This window comes from Peromyscus eremicus, chromosome 7 (genome assembly GCF_949786415.1).
Source record: "Peromyscus eremicus chromosome 7, PerEre_H2_v1, whole genome shotgun sequence".
Taxonomy (NCBI): Eukaryota; Metazoa; Chordata; class Mammalia; order Rodentia; family Cricetidae; genus Peromyscus; species Peromyscus eremicus.
Window position 1 is genome coordinate 8,700,151 of NC_081422.1, and position 12,647 is coordinate 8,712,797.

Here is a 12,647-nt window from a genome sequence, read left to right on the forward strand (position 1 = left end):
TCTGTCTTTATTTGTAAACTCATTCTCTGACATTTCAGACTCTAGTTACAACATTAAAGTGACAATAAGTAGAGGCAGGGTGGAGTAGTGGTGATGCATGCCTTTAATCCCAGCACTCAGGAGGCAGAGACAGGTGGATCTCTGTGTGTTCTAGGCCAGCCTAGTATACAGAGCGAGATCCAAAGCTACACAGAAAAATCCTGTCTCAAAAAACCAAAAAAATAAAAACAAAAACAAACAACAAAAAAAGAAGAGTCAGAGATTCCACAATGACATCATGATTGCACAGAAAAGCAAATAGTTTATTTTGATACCAATAAATTTATTATTCAAAATATTTTTGTTTTTTTTTCCCCTCTGCCTTTAACACTTTTTTTTCTTTTTGGTGAGATGTGCTGCTTTCAAGAAAACACTTGGTTTCTTGTGTGAGCAATGGGTGATCCAGGACTAAGGTTATAAGTCACTGAAGAAACAGTGAAAGGCCATGAGGGATATACTTGTCAACACTGATTGAAGACACCTTGTTTTCTGGCCTGAGGCAGTCATATTATTATGAGTGGCAGAATCCATATGTGATAGACACTGCTTGAGAGATGATGTCAGTCACAATTGTGACAAGGAGCAGCATCAGGGCTGCCACACATTAGAATTGGTATTCACACAGCAACTTGATCATCTGGTAGCCACCGACCTCTTAACTAGATTATTTCCAAAACAGAAATAATTTTATCATCAAAACAAGATAGACTGTGAAAACATTTCATAGAAATGTTCTCATCTCTTTAACTTTTTCTTTGAAGAAGACGTATCTGGCCTAATATCTAATACCTGAGTGTTTCTATGTGTGCATTTTTTTCTATGAGTGCATTTCCTTCCTTCCTTTCTTTCTTCCTTCCTTCCTTCCTTTCTTCCTTCCTTTCTTTCTTTTTTCTTTCTTTCTTTCTTTCTTTCTTTCTTTCTTTCTTTCTTTCTTTCTTTCTTTCTTTCTTTCATTCTTCCTTTCTTTCTTTCTTTGTCTCTCTCTCCTTCCTTCTCATCTCTTTCTCTTTCACTCCATCTCTCCCATCCCCCTTTCTGTTTCCCTTTTCCTCTCTCTATGTGTATATGTCTGAAATTTTTGTCACAGGGCTACATTCAGAATAATAAATCCAGAAATGTTAGATGTACCTTCAGACATACTTTCTTCTATGCCCAATAGATTCTTCACCAGACAAAAGTTGATGTAAAAATGAGTTAAAATCCAGAAAGCCCAATCCATAGGAAAAGTAAAGTCCAAACTTGAGCATGCCTGAGCAGGTAAACTTGATGAGGGCCATACTTTGACTACTCTCCATGATAACATCGCTTCCTCCTACAGAACGTGAAACACACAGGAAAGCAGGATTGCTTGAATATTAGCTTAATTTTAACTTAATTGAGGAATAATAAAGGTCTGGAATTGAAACCATTCCTAGCACCCTTTCCAAGGTGGGAAAGGTCAGTGGGCTTTTATATTACTTATATATTTGGTAAGCTTTTATTTAATTTTTTTCATCTTTGCAGTAAAGTCACCATGGAGTGCAAGTATGGGTTAATGACATTTAATTAAATGTATTATTTCAACTTAATTAAATGACCTATGTTTAATAAGTCTACATTCAGATCTGTACTATAGGCAAGTGGAATGCTCTACCACTAGAAGTTCTTGTCTCAGGGTGAGGTGAGTACTTACTGGGCTCTCTGTCCAGCCCCTGCCCTCACCCTGCTCTGGAGGTGCTTAAAAGTCAAAGACATGAATGATGGGAAGTTGTTGGCTTGCTTTTGTCTTGCCACAAGTGTTTCTTGTTAAAGTTATCTTCATGTTTGTTAGCAGATAGCATTTAAATGTTTAAAGATGTTTCACAATAAATAACTCAATAAAATACTGAAAATATTATAACTGTATGTTTGCTAGTTCGGGGCATTTCTGCTTTCACAATGGACTATGGCAAGCTGAGTCAGATGGTGCATATCTGTGATCCCCTGAAGGAGGGTAAAGAAAGTTCAGGAGTTCAAGGCCAGTCTTGGTTACATGACAAGTTCAAGATAAGCAACTTGAGACCCCATTCTGAACTCCCACCTAAAGTAGGGTGGGGGAGGATAAGGAGAGTGACAGATGGGGAGGGGACTGTAAAGGTAATTTACCATGATAGAGAATGAAAACGCTTTCTGCAAAGGAAAGAATCCTTTAATCATTGGCCGAAGGTCGTAATTATTTAGACGGAATGGTTTCAATGTTGGAAGCTAATCTACCTGGTTGTTCCAGAGTTTATTTGGCAGTCCTTGGCTCTATCCATATTCACATGACTACGCACAATAGCCTAATGTTTTAATATATAAAGAGAACAGGAGATGGCTGCTACATGTCAAAGGGTTGCTCTGTTTTCCTCCACATACTTTTTCCTTCTCCTGTATTGTCATTGTCTTTCTCTTGCTCTCCTTGCTTGGGGCATTTACCTTACATCTTGGGTGCCTGAAGCTGCTTTAGGAAGAAGCTTTCTGAAGCAGCCTGTAGACTTTCTAGTTCTTTACAAATATTTGAAAGCTAGAAGGTGGCTAGGGGGATGGCTTAGTTCTCAAAGGTGATTGCTTCAAAGCCAACCTGGCTTCGGGCCCAGGAACCCACATGGCAGAGGAGAGAACTGACTACCACGAGTTTTCTTTTTTAAATGATTATTTATTTATTTATTTATTTATTTATTTATTTATTTATTTATTTATTTATTTATTTATTTATTTATTTTTTGTCCCTGAGTGCATGTGGGTGCATCACAAGCATACTCATCTTTGAAGACAACAGAACAAGGTTTCAGTCACCATGGCCTGTAGTTATACTTGAAATTAGCCACCTGATGTGAATATTGGGAACTGAACCCAGGTCCTCTGAAAGAGCAACAAGTGCTCTCAAATGCTGAGCCATGTCTCCAACCCTTTTTTATAAAATTTCCATCAGCTCATACTTCTGTCAAACAAAAATATTCTTTCAGACTGCAGTAAACCTGTAGACAGGTAAAAAGCAATAGAATATTTTTGTAATTTGAGTACTTCAAGCCCATAAATCCAATATATAACATATAAAACCAAATACTACTGCTCTAAAAAACACACAAACAAAAGAAGCCAAAACCAGAACCAAAAGGAGTACTGATAAAATGATGCGTAATGATGCAATGATGGTCTGCTACACTCACTGATCATTCCTTGTTCAGCCATCATCAGAAAAGCTTTCTACTGCAGCAGATGGGAACAGATGCAGAGACCCACAGCTGGGCAATATGCAAAGAGTGAGAAACCTTGGAATACTCGGCACTAAATGGGATGTCTTCATCAAATTTCCCCCATGGCTCAGGAAACCCTGTGGAAGAGAAGGCAGAAAAAGTGTAAGATCAGAGGGTATGGAGGACATCATGAAAACAAAGCCCTGGAAATCCACGTGATCAAAGCACAAATGAACTCACAGAGACTTAAGCACCATGCGTAGGGACTGTACCAGGTCCTCTGTGCATAGATTATAGCTTCCAGTTTAGTGTTCATTTGGATTCCTGAATGTGCAAATGTGTGGGTCACTGATTCTTCTGCCCTTTCTTGGGCTCTTTTCCTTCTGTTGGTTTGTTTTGTCCAATTCCAACGTGTTAGTTTTTGTTTTATATTATTATATTTATTTTATTATTTAAAAATATTTAAAAGATCTCTTAACAATAATCTGTGCTTTTGCTGACATCTCACTCACAACTACTACTATTTTTAGTGAGAAAGACCTATCTGTTGCTGAAGCTGCCCAGACTAGGGTGCTGTGTTACAGCAAGCTGGGAGCCAAGACAGAAGTGGAGGGAAAATCTTAGTGGAAACTCCCTTGGATGAAACATTGTTCACTTCAGGGCACCAAACGGTCCTGGAAATAATTGGTGTTGGGCTTTAATGCCTTATAAAAACATTTTTATGTAAAATAGCTAATATATAAATAACTTAAATGTTACTTTTGTAACATGTTCTTTCAATAGTCTTTTTGTTTACTATAGAACCATTTTAAATGAACTTGAATACTCATCTAAGTCAGTTTTTTGGACATTCCAAATTTTCTATTTCCAAATTACAGTAAAGTTATTTTCTCTCAATGAGTTTTAATGATCATATTGTCCTACTTCCCAGGCCTTAACTGAATCACACACACACACACACACACACACACACACACACACACACACACCCCACTCATAGTTATCCCTCAGCATTAGTAAGGGTCTACGTCCAGAGGAAACAGCCTCCACAGATGTTCAGGCATCTTATATAAGATACTTTGGATAGCACCTACATAAACCCTCCTGTACACTAATTATAAGTACTTTTTAGTTACTTGTGATACCTAATAAAATATTCATTTTACTGAAATAGTTGTCATCTTACATTATTCAGGGAATAATAACAAAAAAGTATAAATGTAAGTGTGTTCATTACAAGTAATTAGAAAATATATTTGATTTAGGGTTGGCCAAATACATAGATGCAGAGGGTGAAACACACACACACACACACACACACACACACACACACACACATACATACACACATACACACACACACACACACACACACAGAGTCTTATTTAATAAGAAGAAGCTATGTAATTGATAATGAATATACTAGCAATATTTCTAAAAGTATGTTGGCATTCCATGGCACAGTAAAATTGACACATGTGAACTATAATGCCTGCTATTTCCTGGGAAGCACATTGCCTGGTAAATTGTGAGGCAAGGAATCAGTAGCCAGTGTGTCCTACAGCCTTAAGTTTAAACATATGCAAGAAGTCCTAAACATATGTGATAAGTCAGGAGCAAGACTTCAACTTTTATCACAAACTAGAGGACACACAAATAAATCACTAGTTTGAGATAAATTAAGAGTTGTTTTCCATTTCCACCCTCCAGAAGAGAGGGTGGAAAGATTGTAAGAGTCAGAGGAGCAGAGAGTTTGCTGTGAGATTGTGTCTCCTAAGAATGTCAGAAGTTACAGCCACAGGGTCTCACTAACATGACTTGAACAAGGACAACACCAAGAGACATGGTAAAGTGTAGGGGAAACACCTGCAAAATGTAGGAAACACCTGCACAATTTAGACACAACCCTACACAAAGAACTACAGGCAACAAGGGAACACTGAGAGCAGGGGAAATAGTCTTCCTCTGGTTGTCCAATACCAAACAGTTGGCCCTTAAAACATATACAAGTAGCACACAGACTGAGAGGGTTGTATTTAGGAATATATATGTACACTCATATATGCATGTATCAACAATGAATGATACAAGAGGTCATGAATATGAAAGAAAGGAGGCATATATAGTGGAGGGGGAAAAGGAAAGGAAGAAATGACATTTTTTATAATATCAAAAATTAAAGAAATATTTAAAAAGTTCTTACCCATTTACTCTTATGGCATTAATTCTGTATTAATATCAAGTATATTGAAATGCTTATGCAAACATAGTTAAATTAGATTGTGGCAACGTTAACAAGGAAAAATTAAATCGTAATGAAGAATAAAAAGCAGTTGTTTGTAGGAATACTGAAATGACTCAGGAGTTAAGAGTGCTTGCTGCAGGGCCATCAAAATCATGATGGGGAAACCTACAGAGACAACCAAAGCAAACTAGTGGGAACTCATGAAACTTAGACCGACACCTGTGGAGCCTCCATGGGACTGGACTAGGCCCTCTGCATAAGGGGACAGTTGTGTTGCTTGATCTGCTTAAGGGGGTGCATCTCTCAGCTCATGCATCTCTGGTGCATGAGCTGGCTTTTTGGAGCCCACTGCTTATGGTGGGACACCTTGTGCAGCCTTGAGTCAGGGGGAGGGGCTTGGACCTGCCTCTACTGAATGTACCAGGCTCTGCTGACTCCCCATGGGAGTCCTTATCTTCTTGTAGGAGGGAATGGGAGGATGGGGTGGGGAGTGTGAGGAAGCTGGAGGGGTGGGAAGAGGGAAGAGGGGGATCTGTGATTGTTATGTAAAAGAATAAGAAATTTCTTAATAAAAACAAAGGGTGCTTGCTGCTTTTCCACAGGACCCAAATTCAGTTCTCAGGACCCAAATTCAATTCTCAGCACCCATGTTGAGTACCTCACATGCCCTATAACTCTATAACTGAAGTTCCAGGAGCTCTAACACCCTCTTTTGTGGCTTCTGAGGCCATTGCACTTTCATACATAAAGTCACCACCCCTACACACACACACACACACACACACACACACACACACACACACACACACGCTTTAAAGAATAATTAAAGTGAATTTATAGAAAAAGCATTGCTCCCTTTTCCTGTCAGTCTTCCCCTGTAAGTTCAGGAGTCATCTAGTTGGAAGCAGAGTCATCAAATGGGTCAGGAAAAGGCACCAGAAGCTAGATTGTAAAGCCCAGTTCAGAGCTAGGAAAAGCCCATTTTTACCTGCTTTGGACCCAGTTTAGACAGGTTTTAATAATTACTATGCATATTCATTTTTCCCATACTATATGCTTCTAGATGACAAAATCCATGACTTTGCATTTGTCTTGAAGTGGATCAGTTGTCCTATATATTAGAACTTTAGATTCTGAGTCAAAGAAGAGACTGTTAATACCAGGATAATAAGACAAATTAAAATTCCAAAGTTTATATGCTACAAGGTTACCCCTAGCAGGCTTCAGAGGACACACCTCGGAAGCCGGATCAGCTCATAATTGGCTCTTGGAACCTCTGCTGTGAAGAGGACACAAGGACATCCAAGGTTCACTTCCCTCCTTCTGTCTCTATAAGGATATTCTTTATGTATTCTAATGAATTTTAGTTGAAACAATAGCTTATAAATGTATGCAGCATGATGAGATAATGCAGTATGCATGATTCAATAATTTCTACAATGATACTCTACTCCATGTGGTATGAGTATATGTGTGTGTATTTGTTTGTGTGTACATGTGTCTGTGTATGTATGTTTACATATGTGTGTCTGTGTCCATGGTATGTCTCTGTGTGTGTGTGGCTATTCATATTCATGTGCATGTGTGTGCCTCTGATTGCTGCACATAAGTCAACCTCAGATATCATTTTCAAGAGCCACTGACACTGGGATTTTTAGTTAGGATCTCCTACTGCAATAATGAGCTGAATAATTAGACTATGCTGGCTAGCTAGTAAGTCTGAGGAGCCCCCTTTCTGTGGCTCCCAGTGCTGGAATTACAAGTATGTGCCTCCATACCCTGCTTTGTACTTGGGTGCTAAGATTGACCTCAAGTCCTCATGCCTCTTCAGAAGCATTTGACTAGCCCAGCCCTGTAGATATTCAAGTATGGCGTGTGCATTATCTTTTACTCACACAATTATCATAGCATTGGAGATGAAAATTAACTCCAGATTTTAAGATATTTACATATGAGAATTGGCTACACAAAGAAATGATTGTCCTGGGTTTGGGTTACCTCACTCAGGATGATATTTTCTAGATCCATCCATTTGCCTGCAAATTTCATGCTGTCATTGTTTTTCTCTGCTGATTAGTACTCCATTGTGTAAATGTACAACATTTTCTTAATTCATTCTTCAGTTGACGGGCATCTAGGTTGTTTGCAGGTTCTGGATATTACAAATAGTGCTGCTATGAACATAGTTGAGCATGTATCTTTGTGGTATGATTGAGCATTAGTTGGGTTTATGCCCGAGTGGTATGGCTGGGTCTTGAGGTAGATCGATTCCCAATGTTCTGAGAAACCGCCATACTGATTTCAAACATGGTATGTACTCAATCGTAAGTGGATACTACATATAAAGCAAAGAACAATCAGACTGCAACCCATAGAACCAGGGAGGCTATATAGCAGGGGGGACCCTAGAATGACTGTGGCTTATAATAAGTTTTGGTTTTACTCAATTACTGGGCAAGTCTCAATGAAACATTTCACTGTTAGGATAATAATTTGTACTGTATCAAGCTCTTAATAGAAAAATAAATAAATAAATAAAAATGAAAAAAAGAAATGATTGTAATAACAACTAATTACAGTATTAACTAATAGTATAGCATGAATAGTAGCACTTTCCTAGAATGGTGTACTAAAACACTCCAAAAATCAATCAAATGTGCCACCCCATCAGGCTTACTCATAGTCCTCACATCAGCTAGAATCTGGTAACATCAGTAGTATAGTATAGTCATGTTTGCTGTCTGGGCTTGGGATACCCTAGCAGTCTGTGACCAGAACAGTTGGAGTTGCCCATCCATCTCTCATGTTCTCTACTCCATCTCTCACATGATTTCTCCAGTGTGACCATTTTAGCATAGAATACTTCCTGTGTATACCATCAAGAACCCTAAGACACAAGTGTGAAAGAGTGAAAACAAGGCACACAGCCTTTTACTTCATTGTCTTGGCTCAGAAGGCATGCTGGAACCATCTTACTAGAATCTATTTTCCTTGCAGAATTCTGTCCACTCCTACATTTCTGAGAGAGGATATAGATGCACCTGTGATTGGGGCATGAAATAAACCTCCCCACTGCAAAGACTAGCAAGTCTTTGGAAGTTTAAGAGGGTAATCTCACTGGGAGAACCAACTGGTCATGCATGCATGCAGTCTACATGCTGACTCCCAAATACATTGCCTAGAAACAAATGTAATACATCTCCATACTTGACACCAAAGCTTGATTTAAGAATATACAGCATCACTTCCCTCCATGGCTCTACTTGATGATCAGTGTTCTTTGTGCAATTGGCTGTTGTCGCCACTCACCACAAATGTCTACAGAGGTCTTAAAATATGACCGTTTTTACTCAAAAACTGAATACTGAATTTAATTTAATATAATGTAAACAGTCATGATGTGGCTAGTGAGCACTAATTTTTCACATCATAGCCATTATGAGATAAATTACAATGTTCTTACATTTAAGACTTTATAGCATTTGATGTCAGTTTATTCCAAGTACTGTTGTATTCTTTTTAATGAAACAGCAAAATACATTTAGGTTAAAGTACTGAATTTCCAATTCAGATGTTCTGCTCTGCCTTATAATTGAAGATCATTTCTTTTTGTGTGTGTGACCAAGGACAATGCACATATGGAGAGCTTTGATACACAATGTCTTGTGTTAAGTGGACACTCTATCAGCTCATGGAGTTTATAGAGGTCAGTTTTGTGTGTATATGATATGACATAAAAATGAAAAGCCTCATATTCTCCAAGAAGGTAGCTAATCATGAAAAAGCAAACAAAAATAATAAAAAGAAAAGAAAAAAGAAATCAGGGTTGTGTTGAAACTCCTTATGTATTATTTCTGGTCTTTAAATGTGACAATTTCAACTTACCCTGCAAGCCTTTAGATGAGTTGTGTTGCTTAGAATGTAGAGTTTTTATAGCACCTGTGAGATGGTGTTGCTAATTAATACTTGTCAGGTGACTTTCCCTGATCAAGGTGTGTCACAGCCCTTCTGGAACTGTAAAATATAGTGATTCCCAGGCCATTGGTGTGAAACAGTCTTCATCGGAAGTTACTTTCAGGATGGAAACATCACACCTCAATATTTTTTGAAGGAATGACACTTCATGAATATAATATCAGTCCTAATATGAATACTGGACAGATAATATTTATCATGGGACCTTTAACAAATGTGACAGCATACACATTATGATAAGGTAATGCATGGAGTTCAGCATGGAGTGGAAGAGCTCCATTTCAATTTCTTCTTTTCTCATCCATAGAATCTGATCCATATAATTAATCACTTTATTTTGAACTAGTGTATTTCTTTCCCACTACTAGATGAGAAGTGAAGCTTAGCAGGCAGGATGAAAAAGAGTAATTAAGATTCTGTTTATTCTGAGAGTGGGAAGACATACTTCCTACTGATTAGCAGTGAGCAATGTATGCCTCTTATTCTGACATTTTTTGCTTTACTTAGAAGAAACAACCCCCACCACACACACACACACACACACACACACACACACACACACACACACACACGTGACCCAGTGAACACAAGATACACATTTGAAAAGGACTCACTAATCTAAATATTGAAGCAACCTTTCCCTGCTGTTGAGCTTCAACAGGTCCCCTGTTGGGGAAAAGTGACACACCTGTTGAGGTCAGGCCAGGTGCCTGGACTCCATGCAGTGCAGAGGGACAAACGTAATAGAGGAAGGCAGGATGCTTTGGCAGGCAGCAGTGTTGATGTTCAGGATGGCATTTTGGTGTTCCCTGCCATATCTAGAGGCAAAGAAAGAAAATAGAAAAATCAAGTGCAAGTGATCCCAGGTTAGTGAAGTCGGCGGACTACATGTTGTTTGTTTCTGAGAAAACAAGATTGTTCAGTTTATAAATTCAGTAAATATTGTATTTGAAGACATGAACAAACTCTTGTACAACTCTGCCATTGCCTGAGTGAATTGCCTGACACAAGCCAATTCACCTCTGAGACTTCTACTCTGGGTCTGTAAGAAGGAAAGACAGTAATGCTGAAATTGCTGCCTTATTTCAAGGAAGAAATGAATAAATCACTTGAACGCATTTGTTACTCTAGAGAATGGCTTCTCAGACATCACTGACTGAGTCACCTGAAGAACTAGGAAGATCAGGGCCTCAGGTGAGAGTCAGAGATGAAGGCTTCCAGCAACTTCAACGGTATCCTCCTCTCTAGTGAACAGGTCATTCTATAACACATGGATGGACCCACATGCACACACATACACATGCATACACAACAAAGGGGGAAGGAATAGGGAAAGCAGAAATGGAATGGGAGACAGAGATGGAGACATCTCAATAAGTAGTTTTCATTAAGATAAACAAAATAGACTCTATAGACATAGTTTTTTCTGAGTTATTCCAAAGAGAGCCAGCATGGGTAGTATACAGAAGTCATAGTGTAAAAATGTTTCTGGTCAGCAAGATGGTTCACTGGAAAAAGTGTTAGCTGTCAAGCCTGAGGACCCAAGTTCATACACTAGGATCCATATGATGGAAGGAGAGAACTAACTTCTAGAAGTTGTCCTTTGACCTCCATATACTTACCATGGCATGTGTGCCCAAACACACACACACACACACACACACACACACACACACACACACACACACACATTAAAAATGACTTTAATGTTTCTCTGCTGGGTCTCAAAGTCACAAAACTCTACAGTATTGCCTTACATAGTGATTTAGCAGATTTTCTCTAGTCATTGTTCATTGCATGAAATTGTGGGTTTCATGATACATGTCCTTCATGAATACCATGAACTTTGTTCATATTCACCACCCATTACTGACTCTATTCTTATTCCTTCTCTATGCTCTCATTGGCACTCCTCCCTTCCCATTGTGATATCACTTCATTCAACAAAATAATTAGCGTCTATGTAAATCTTACATCACTTGATAATTGCATAATTAAATACAAGAACAATGAGGGTATTTTTAAAGGAAATCTAAAAAAATTACTGAATGATTTTTATAATTTTTGATAAAGATCTTATACATCTCATTAAATAGAGTCTCCTTCCAAACTTCATATGCAGAAGAAATGTAGGGATAAGACATTATTTAGAAATACAAGTGTTCAGATATGCAATGTTTAAGGCATAATTTTAGATATGCTCATGTTAGACAAGGTGATTTTAATATAACAAGAAATTCTTCATTTACCATTTTAAAAAACAATATATGTAAGAGAGCTACAGAAGGGAAGGTTTTGATAGATTTGCAGGGCAAGGAGTGCCAAGGTTGCCAATAACCACTGAAATTCAGAAAAGAGATAAGGGACACTCTTGCCATTAGAGTTCTTGAAGGCATTGAAGCCCACTGATATCTTGACTTTGAACTTCTGGCTTCCTGAAGTATGAGAAACAAAGCTTCTGTTACTGGGAGTTGCTACATTTAGAACAAGTAGTAAAGGTAGCTACAGGAAACACGTAACAGAGTGAGTCTGAAATAAAAACACAAGACATTGAATGAAGCATGGCAATATCACTCAGCAAGTCAAAGAATTTGGCTAATCCAAGTTAAGCATACACTCCACAGAGAGATTAGAATAGCCTTCACCCAAGAAGCAATTACAACTTCAGTGGGTCCCACAGGTTTTGATAAAAGAGTTTATTGGAATATTTATCAGCAGGGTTGACATATTCATGGGATTAAAACAAAAAAACTCTTTGTTTTTCCCTTCCAAATATGGTAGACCAGATCTCCCTTTAGAGTAATTCTTCTTCTTTGTTTTTTCTTTTTCTTTCTTTCTTTTTTGTTTGTTTTGTTTTTCAAGACACAGTTTCTCTGTGTAATAGCCCTGGCTGTCTTGCAACTTATTCTGTAACCAGGCTGGCCTCAAACTCACAGAGATAAGCCTGTCTCTGCCTGAGTACTGGGATTAAAGGCGTGAGCTACTATGCCTGACTAGGGTAATTATTCTAATGAACCCGATCCTACTGAAAATTTATGTATAATGAAATTTCCTTGATTATTGTATATCTAATTCCTTAACAAGTTGGTCTCCTTTCACTCTCTGATAGACCCTTATCTTATTTAAATAGAGGCAGGAAGAAGCCTCTTTCTATAGTGACTTCCTCAGGCTGAGAATGCCCATAGACCCTA